The sequence below is a fragment of the Anopheles stephensi genome, chromosome X, assembly GCF_013141755.1.
Source record: "Anopheles stephensi strain Indian chromosome X, UCI_ANSTEP_V1.0, whole genome shotgun sequence".
Lineage (NCBI taxonomy): Eukaryota > Metazoa > Arthropoda > Insecta > Diptera > Culicidae > Anopheles > Anopheles stephensi.
In genome coordinates, this window is record NC_050201.1 from 14,451,657 (window position 1) to 14,462,555 (window position 10,899).

Consider the following 10,899-nt stretch of genomic DNA (forward strand, 5'->3'; position numbering starts at 1 on the left):
ATAAAAAATCCCGTTTCCCACCGTCGCGAATTGATTGTTGCGCTGTAACAAAACAGTCTAAACACACACACACCCACAAGGTTTTTTGCCCGATGCTCCCGACCCTAGGAGCATGGAATATTTTTTTTTAAAGCAATAAATAACTTCATCAGTCCCTTTTGAAAAAAAACCCTCCAGTAATTGTATCAGTCAAAAAAGCTTTTAATAGGATAAATTTGCTATCCAAATTGCATACATTTAGGTGTGTGATTTTTTTTCTCGCTATCTCGACATTCAACATAAGCTGGAGAAGGGTATTCATGTTGAGAAAAACACACGTTTGTACCCTATGGAGCTGAAGTTGAACTTACCACCCTCGCTGATGCTCTTGTTCATCTGCTTAAATGAATTGTTGAATCAATCGACTTGTGTGACTTCAATAAATCCCCGGCAACCGGGGAAAAGGGACCGATCGGTACAACCCAAGTTGAGCATTCCAATGTGATTCTAGCGGCGACCGGCCACTGATTCGGAGGGTTAAAGCGAGTTCTCCACACCCAAAAACCCAGGTTCCGGTTGAATGCATCACGCATCCCCTGCTAATGTTCCTCTCTTCACTCTACTCTTTATTTTACTTGTCGAACCGCGCCTTGTTCTTCGTTTCTCTTTTTGCCACGAGTGCCAAACCCTTTTATTTATCCCCCTTCTGTGTGAAAACTCACTCCATTCCATAAAACACACACACACTCATAAAAAACAAACTCGTTTCGGTAGGCAAATCGGGCAAATGTTTTTGTATTGTTTTCCTCCGTGTGCTCTGCCCAGGCTCTGGCGCTGCTCTTGCAACACATTCTGTCAACTTCATCAGCATAGTCCGCGTGTTTGCTAGCCCGGCTTCATCTCCGGTAACCACCACCCACAACGCACCAGCTTGACACGATCGAGTCATCACAGGCGCGCATTGGCTTTTCGCTGGCCAGTGCCAGGGATCGCTTATTTCCAGCTGGATGAGATTCAAATTAAAGCACCCTATATGGTCTCACGGGTGTGTGTGTGTGTGCAGTGGACCACCCTTACAAAGCATAATATAGGTACGCGACGTACGGTCATCAACATAAACTGTATACCGTTTCCATCGTGCCCTGCCCAGCCTATAGACAACGGAACAGCAACAAACGATTGTGTGTGTTGGAGCGTGCACCGTTGCAAAAATGGGTTTTAGGAGATGCGGGTGGCACAGGTAGTGTGTCCCAAACCGGAAGCAGCATCCGCACCGTTCGGAAGTATACCACCCACACACACACGCAGACACACACGGTTCGATAACCGTTTTATGCTTGAATTTCAAACATTCCAGCCCTCAGTAGTGTCTAGAGTCTGGGATGAGATGATGGAGGGGGGATGGGGGAGGAGGGAGTCAACTGCAACTTTGGGTACCGTTTGGGACCACAAGCCGGTGTGTGCCTCGGCCGGGTGAACGATGAGCTTCGGAATGTGATCAGTAGTTCGCGGTGATTAGCATGAGGCGGACGGACACCGTTACACCGTGAACGTGTCGGGAGTCGGGTGGGTTAAATCGTGCGCGCGATTGCGTGAGGTGTTGCTGTAGAATCTTGCTCGAACTCGAACAATTAGAAGACCGTTGAGATTAAGATAGTTGAGGGGGAAAAACCAGTGTATACGTTTGTAGCTCAAAAAACGAAAACAAAAATCTTCAGAACGTACCTACCAATTCTTGATCGTTGGAAGTGTTTGATCGATATCAGAAGTGCACAACGAACTTCACGTGATCGCTGTGCAGATATTCGCACCGGAGTTCCTAATGTTGGTGAGCTAGTGATGAAGATTAGTGCAAGTTTTGTGAAAAAGATCGCATACCCATCAACCCAAACATTTCATCCCACGGAAACAACCTTCAACGAACGATTATCTGCGCTGTACAAATCACCCAACACAAACCTGCCGTTACCCTTGGTAAACGGTGCATAGTAAAGTTTTCAACTCCATTACAATTCTAGCAAGCAAATCCTCACCACCGATAACGCAGGTTAGTATTTTAGGATGTTTCGTCCGCAAATTGGTCACACGATGGGCTGTGGTTCGGCCCCCTTTTCACGTCACGCTCGCTTACGCTCGAGAACATCGACCCACCGGGCGGGCGAACGCTCATTAGAAGCGAAATACCCATCCCCTACTTTTACCCGGATCTAAATGCTTCCGGGGAAGTGTTATCCTTTTCGCCAGTTCCTGCTCTAGTGTTGTGTTGTTTTTACTTTCTCCCGCTTTCATTTTATCTTTCATGTGAGGCACCCATCTGTGACACTCACATATGGTCCAAAACAAGCAACAACAAAAAATACGGGGACAGGTTTTTGCGGTAATCGGACCCTTCATTCTTCCTCCGTTTTCGATTTTCAGCTAAGCAGGGAGTGTTTTTCTCCGTTTTTTTTTTTTTTGTTTTGCCTTTTTACGAGTGAAATCAAATAAAAGCAACAAATGTACACACAAACATAAAAGCGGGCAGGCAGCAGCTACACCAACCGCACTTGACCTCGATGGGCGATGGAACGGGCCGGAAGATTTTAACATCTTAACCTCGTCGAAAAGGTTCCGATAAGTGCTGCTGCAAAGGACCTTCTGACCTACCGATGTGCTGGACGGCAATAGCTGCCGGACTTGATTTTAGCACCAAACACCACGGAAGACACAAATTGGGTCCCGTGCCTGTGGATGGTGATGAGGATCAACGGCTAAAGTGAGGTTATGACACCCATCACCCTGTTCTGGACCGGTCGGGAAGAGTAGCTCCGAGTATCGAACAGTTACCAACATCCAGTTCTAAATGTTTGTAAGTGTGTGTGTGTGTGTGTGTCTTTGTGAATTGAGCACACCAGGAAGAAGTGGAAACCTTCAGCTGTCAGCACCGTTACACTATCAAGCTGTCACTAGCTGGCAGCGTCGGGCGGAAGAACAAGAGAGCAGCCGTAGAACGGGCACACTTTTGCGATGACAAAACAGAAAGGCGAATGGCAACGTCGCACGCAAAAGGTGTGTTGGCCATCGGCGAGAGCGGCCCATCCATTTGCTTAATGATCTTTGCCCGAAGTAGTAGCGCCCGAAATGGTGGCCACCACACTCGATGGTGATGTGCGAGGGAAGCGAGAAAAGCCCCAGACCCAGAGTTCCGACATTTTTGTTTCTTTTTGTTGGTTGAGGCAAGAAAGCGCCCGGGAACATGCCAATCACAGAAGCTGTAGTGGAGAAGTGTGAGATGCTGTACACGCTGCTCCGTGCCAATCGTTTGGCTTCATAATTGCATCCACAAACACACGTACATACGATGCGGGCTAGGATGAGCGTTCCATGTGCTCGAGAGATAGTGAACCCTGGAGCTGCCTACCTTTTTGAGTGACGTTTCCCGTACGAGTTTTGTGATGCATTTAATTTTCACACTGTGTGCCATCGTTGCCTGCCGAGCTGGGTCGCTCGGTTCGGGATCCACACCATACCGTACTGCCGCCGGTCTGGTAAGTGCTGGAAGGTGCTTGTGCTGAATATCCCCATGGGGGTGGAGAAAACAGCAATTCAATAAAATAGTTAGTCGTAAGTCGGTTGTGGCCGTTCAGGGTGAGCACCCTGAAGAAAGGGGACAAGAGGGAAAAGGATAGGCCCACAAAGATACCACCGCAAACTGACCACCATTGGAGGAGTAACTAACCTAAACCGATTCATCCAAGCTATTCAAAGGCTTATCAGAGTGGAGCAGTAGTAGTAGGAGAGGCAGGCAGTAGTAGCAGAGTACCTCACCTACTCATCTGCTCTCTTCCCCACTCTCTATATCATCCTCAACGCCACTAACCTGGTATAATTTCCGCAGCTCAGTCAGGCAGAAAAAGGGTTACAGTGTATGTCCACCTGTGTGCTCTGCTTGGCACACGAAAGATAGCCCAATAAAGCCATGCCCCACGCCACCAACATACTTCACTGCCGAGCACTTGTGCGGTGTGAGGCGAAGAAGCGCAGACACCGTTGTGTGTGAAGTGATTCCCGATGAAATATCCACCTATTGAAGATGTGTGTCTCGTGCGGTTAGGCTAATCCTCTCGGTTCAAGCACCGGTACCGGTTAGGGTTGTCTGTATCTCGCTCATTCGTACGCAGCACGGCTCTCTCTCTCGCTCTCGCTCTCTCTCTCCCTTTCTCTATCTCTCTTTCGCAATTCCTTCCCGCGTGAGATGTCACTCGGCAAAGGCCTCCTTGCTTACACACAGCTACTAAGTTGCTTCATCCGTCGGATCTGTCGTTCTCTCTCGGTTGTTCTCGCGTTGATCCAGACACCTTCAGCAATCCTGCAATGGCTCGGATACGCATGCAGCAGAAGAAAAAAAAAACCCTCAACGCGGTAATAGTAACCTACCACACCAAAACCAATGCCACCGGAGGCTTATATTTACGGACAGCCTTAAGTGCTATGTAAAGCGGGAAAGTTGTGTCTCACCCTGCACAACTCCTTCTCCATGCTAGTAGCACGCCACGCTGAGGCTCGCCGGAAGACTTCTCAACAGGTGTGCAAGCGCTGTATATGCTTTACTGCCCGGTTTTGCAATCTGCTTTTCGCCAACCCGCTTTCCACAATGGTATCGGGACCTTCGCTGCAGTATATAAGGACCTGCACCGAGGCCCTGCAATATGTCGCTATCGTTGGAGGAAAACGTGTTCCTCGTAGAGCTGTGCCAGACTCCTCCAGGCGCCTGGAGCGCTGGGAGCAAGACTCTGCCGAGCGTCCTGGTCCCGGGGCCCACGTTATTGGCACACTTGACTTTAGGCTCTGGCGAACATTAACACTCCAAAAGCCGGCCTACAGAGGCTAGCGATTGCAATGCAGGCCATTCAGTGCCGGGTTCGGATACATCAATCGAACTACCATTAAATCTTCACCTTGCTCCATCTCGCTAACCTACCACTTCCTCCGCCAACTGCACTGTTGCATATCCAATCCCTGCCAATTAGAACGGTGACGAAAGACTCAAGTCGCGCTCGCTCGCTCGCACGTCCACCGTCTCATTCTAACTCTTCCCTTCCCGCTCTTGTCTGCTGTCATACTTTCACGGATGCCTATGCCGTATCCTGGGGGCGCATGAGCACCATCGAAAAACACTCTCGGGCAACCCAAGAAGAAGTAACGCTGTTGGGCTGTGAAGCCAGGACCAGAACGAAATTGCTACTCCGCATATAAAACTCCCGTCTGCAATCCGCAAACTTCTCGCTCTCCTGGTCCATGGTCATGATTTGACTCGTTTGTTGTCATCGTATCACTGCCGATACTCGTCCACTTTCATTTCCACCGTACCTTGTGGATGCGGGGTGGCAGTTTGGGGAAAAGGGTAAGATGAAGATGAAGAAGACACGGCAACAGGACGCATACACACATCCAGTGCGCCCCATTTAGTCGTCCGTTTTTAAAACTGGTGGATGACGTGCCCAAAAGGGGTGAATTTGGAGGGTGATGAAGAGAGCGAGGTAGGGGAGGGGGGGGGGATAGATTGAGAAATCTGGAGGAGGTGGAGCGGAGGAAGAGACAACAAAAAACGGATACCATCCCGACAGCAAATCAAGTTCCCTCTGCTCGCTCACAGCTCACCACTCACGCGTTGGTCCTCGTAACTTGGTCCTCGCTTTTCTTGAACATCTCATCACAACAGTTCTAAGGTAGTAGAGGGGGGCGGGGGGAAGATGAGAAGATAGGGAGGTAAGGTGAATGGGAGATGTCCTTTCGTGTGCATATGTTGAATGGGAGGGACGCGGAAGGGAGTGGGAGGGTCGGTTTCGAAGATAAGAGGAGAAACCGCGTGTGCGTCTGCAACACATGACATTAACAACGGTGAAAGCGAGAAAGCAAGCGAGAGAGCGAATCAGTGAGAGTGAGATAGAGAGAGGGAGAGAGAGAAAAACTCCTAGACTGTACAGGTAAGTGAGATACAACATAAATAAAAGTGACTACCACCCCTTCACCAACCCTCTGTATATCTCAGTAAACCGACTCGCCCTCTTCACCCTCTGCATTCTCTCCTCCTTCTCTAGGAAAATCCCACCCCCTTTTTTAGCATGGTTTCTGGTTTCGGATGTAACAATCTAGATTTTTTCTTTTAATTTTTCTTCCTCACTCCGCTATCACCCCCCCCCCCCCCTTTCCCTCTCACGCTCTCCCTAACACTCCTCCCCCTCCCCTCTCCCCCCGCTTTCTCTAAGCCTCCTTTGACCGGGAAAACGCTTTTCCGAGCAGCGGCAGAACCCGCCGAGCGATGAATAAATAGGTTATTTTAGGGGTGCAAAAGCGATTACCTGCCTGAGCCGCCTGATGGGAAAAATGTCGCCCGAATGCGGTGGCGGTACGGAGCAAAAAAAAGAGTCATTGAAATAGAATCGAAAAAGGAAAATTGTGTGAGCTAGGCGCCGGTGGTGGTGGTGGTGGTGATGGAAACCCAACCTCCACGATATGAAATGAAATAAATTGATCAAATAAATAGCGCCAATCCTTTTTTTGCCGTACTGTTCGTTCGCTGCTGCTGCCTGCTTTGTGTCGTTCAACCAGAAATTGCCTACATTCAGGGGTTTTGGGTCTTTCCGATTTTCTATTTTTGGGTTCCACGCGGTGTGTGGTTGTTGCGGCGATTGTTTCTTATTATTGTTTTCATTTAGGACCTTCTTTCCCGCTACTCCCACCCCCTCCCTTCCCTCCCTTCTGTTCCTCCTACTACACCTCTCTTCCTGTAATGCGGGGATCCGTGTTTCAATCCGTTTTCTGGTCCAGGAAAACAAAACAAAAGCTTTCTCGCCCACCCAAACTCAGTAGGAAAAGTATTTTTAAAAAGTTGTAACGGACGCATCCTTTCTTTTGAGCCTTTTTCTTTCCGTTTTGGCTTTCTAGTCAACTCCTAAATGTCTAGTACACTCCAATACGTATCCTTTCAATAAAGCGCGCGCGAGAGAGAGAGAGTGAGAGCACGTGCACGCAGTAGAGCAAAAGAGAAAGAGGTGTTCTATTTGCTTTGCCGTGTTGCGTCGGCAAATACCAAACCGACCAAACCAAAAAACCAAACACGCCAAAGCTAAACAACCTGTTGGTCGTCCGTCGCATCGAACCAGCATCCAGCGCGGGACCCGGATGCCTGTCTGTATTTGCTGATTTCGCACTAGCACACTACCGTGCGTGAAAGAGAAGATAGGGACAGGGAGTGTGAGAAAAAGCCAAGTGTAAGCGAGAAAAACGAGTGACGTAGTGGAGCGGTGATGAGTCGTTACCATTCCTGCCGGAAGCTACAGAATATTGGAGAGGTGTTTTACGTATGTTTGGGGAGGAGGGGTGGGGGGGGATTGTGAGAAAGTGGTCGGGCGGTAAGGGAGATTGGTATGTTTTTCTTGCACCTATCATCTACCCGTTTCGCGCCACCAAACAAACTCCCCAACACACACAACAGCATTCTCCCATCTCACCTGTCATCCTTTCTGGACCACTCGGCTAGAGATCCTAGAATCCGGTGGACGGGGAGGAAGAATGAGGTTAGGTGGAGCCAGGCAGGAAGCCACTAAAACAGGGATCCACGGTCCACGGCATGGGTGGTTGGATGCCCACATTATATAGTACATGAAAAGCCGGGAGCATGCAGATAATGGCGCGCCAGGACACATCACATCACAGATTGTGAAGCTGGCGAACGAGAGCGAGAAAGAGAAGAAGAAGAGAGCGAGAAAGTAAGATGAGGAGTTGTGTAGTAGCTAGTGAGTAGTCATAGAACAGCAAAAGCATCCTTTTTCAACGTATTCACGCTTCTGCTCACTCTCTTGCACTTCACGAAAGACTCTCTCGCTCTCTCCCCAGCATTCTATCGCGTTCTAGCGCATATCTCGCACCACACACATCGTGCATCTTGCTCTCGCTTCTTCAAACCATCCGAGAGTTCCTGGTTTTTGTACCAACCTGTCGCATCCCGGCCGGTCGGTTCTCCCGTACCTTCGCATCCTGAATTATATCCACCACCACCACCAACTACCCACTACCACCACGGTGCACGCGGCACCCTAAAGGTATCGTAAAGGAAACGGATGCGAACCAGGCAGCATCAGTTCGATAGTTGACGCGCCAGCGAACGGTTCCCAAAAATCTTCCCTCCCGGAGCCAAACCAAACACTCCAACCGCTACCCAAACTCGGCTGAAGTTGCAGAGAGCTGGACTTGGCTTGGCTGATGGCGCGGTTCCCGATCGGTCCGTCAGTCTGGAGTTGAAGTCACCGGGATCCGGGACGCTTTTTTTGCGACAGCACACAGCACCAATCAACCACCCCAAAACGCAAACCAAACGGCAGCCAAGAAAACGGCACGACCAACCAGCTGATTGGTAGGGATAGGGTAGGCTACCAGACGGCCAGACTCCCGGAGAGGTCTCTGCTAAATTCTAGCGCTTAGGCTGTGTGAGATCTTTTTTTTAATTTATTCTAAGTGGCTTTCGCCTCCCGAAAGTGATAAAATTGGTGCAGTAAACAAACTTTCGTGTTTCAAAATTAGCTGTTTGGTGCAATTTCCGGTAAAATTTCCTGTAACTGTGCGTGTGTGTGTGTGTATTTGGGTGCGAAATGTGTTTGTGTGAGTATAAAAATTTAAAACCAGATGTCCATTACGGTCAAGGTAAGTACATCGTTTTTTCTTTTACTTAACATACATTTTGTACGAAAAAAATCCTCCTATTTTGTGTTCCACCATTATTAAGCTATTAAGCAGCATATAAGTGTGCACCAACTACCAACCTTCTGGCCTAATAGAGTCGCGTCTCACACTTGTTGCATTCGAAACAAAAGGCGAAAAAGAGGTAACGGTTGCGCTTAACGAGCTCAAGCGCAGCGTTACCGCTCGTTAAGCGCTCTTTAAACGCTACTTGGCGAAAAAACTCGCTTTTTGTTTGCTCATTTAAATGTCAGGTAAACGTTTCTTGCTATCCACCTCAAGTGAAGCAATTGAAAACTAAACTTCATTTCCACTTGGTCGGGCAGGACGAGTTTTCTCCCCCATGGTAGAGTGAAAACCCAGATAGCAGTTAAACTTTACTGCGAACCAATGCTTTTTTTCCTGCCGTTCTCGGTAGGTTTTTAGTTTTGCTGTGATCCTACTCTGGCGGGTTTCTTGTTTTTTGTTCTCAGTGCTAATTTGTTTTCCCAACACCTTGCCTAGTAGTTATCTCGGAAGGTGGCCCGTATTTCATCCCGTAGTACCCGGTCGTTATCGTGCGCATCACACTATATGCATGCTGCCGTTCCGGTGAAGGTTCCGGGAATTTCTCTGCTCGCTCGCTTGCTTCGTTTTGTTGTTGCTCTCCTCGTCTACCAAGCTCGTGTCCATGGCGCAGCATGTGCAACACGTTAGTAGTTGCGTTTGAAATTTCAAACCAGCACAGCAAGACACAGTGTGTGCTTCCGCAAGAAGCAGCGACCGAGATCGTGATGCAGGTGGCACCCTGGAGCGCGCGCGCACAGGTGTCCGTTGTCGCATCGGACCCTAAATGGGCCGGATGCGAAACCATTAACCAGTTCGATTGCTGCCGTCCCGTAAATTGGGATTAAAGAGCGGTAGCTCCACCGTTGTGCGGATCCCTGTATCCTCCGGTGGGGTGGGCTTTTTTTTTCTCCCCCTGTTGCCCACGCTTTTCGCACGTCCTGCGGTGATTAGTGCCCGTTTGGGAACTACTCTCCTCTATCGTACACAGATAAGCTCAGATATACCAGGGAATGGGTCACATACAGACACACATACACACACACACATACTGGAAATCTAGAGCAACCTCCCGCCGGGATGAACCGTTGCGCAAATTGGACCGAATCCTGCCACCGTGTACGTACGCGGTGACAGTAGAGCATCCCTGTTGGGCAGCAGGCCTGTTTCGGGTAGTGCCGTCGGGGGACTATTGGTCCAAAACGGATCGTTTATGATTGGATCCGATGGTAGCCAGCAACCAACACCAAAAAAAAAAGGCACCTATACAAGAAGACATCAACATGCAAAAACCGTTCACTTTAGAATGCTTGGTAGACAGTGTGAGGAAAATAATTATGACACACTGTCTGTGTGTGTGTTGCCCGGGAGGAGCCCGGAAATGGGAACCCTGATTGGATTTTTGCCTGATTACACGACCGAGCTAAAGTCGTCAGGGCAAAGTAATAGAAGTCGCAACACGAGAACGAAAAAGCATGAATGATGCAGTGTGAGACAGATAGAGAGAATGAGATAGACAGAGAGAGAGAGAGAGAGAGCAAAAAAAATAGCAGGCCACACACACTGACACCCCACAGTTATCTACACACTCTAGCTACAATATAATTCAATTTAACGTAATTCAAATCAAATTCGAAAGCGCCCGAACACCCTAGCGCTCGTTGCGTGCTGCCTTTTGACACCTCTTTACCCCCGATTATAGCGTCTGCTTGAGAGATTAATATGCCATTTTTTTCTTATGTTGTTCGTGGATGGTATTCCGTTTTTCTTCGTTTCTTTTATATCGTGCCACGAATTATTGAAGGTTGAAGTGTACCGTTTAGAATGTATAGAGAAGAGGAAGATAGCAAAAAAAAAACAACTTAATAATCAAAAGAACAAGCTTCTTCGGTACAAGAACATCATCAACAAAACATATCCGGAGCAAAAAAAAAACGCCGGTGATCGGGGGAAGACTGTGTTACTGGAGGCGAGGCCTTATCTGGATCGGGTTTCGCTGGCTAACGTGTTGTAAAAGCGACTCGCAAGTAAATCTTCAATTCGTTGTCGACGAAACCTGCACGGAATAAGGCACGGCGGCGGCAGTGTCATCATCAAGAAATCGGCAACACTCATACGCGTCAGGGCGGCCGGGCTACTAATCAAGTGATGAAGTGT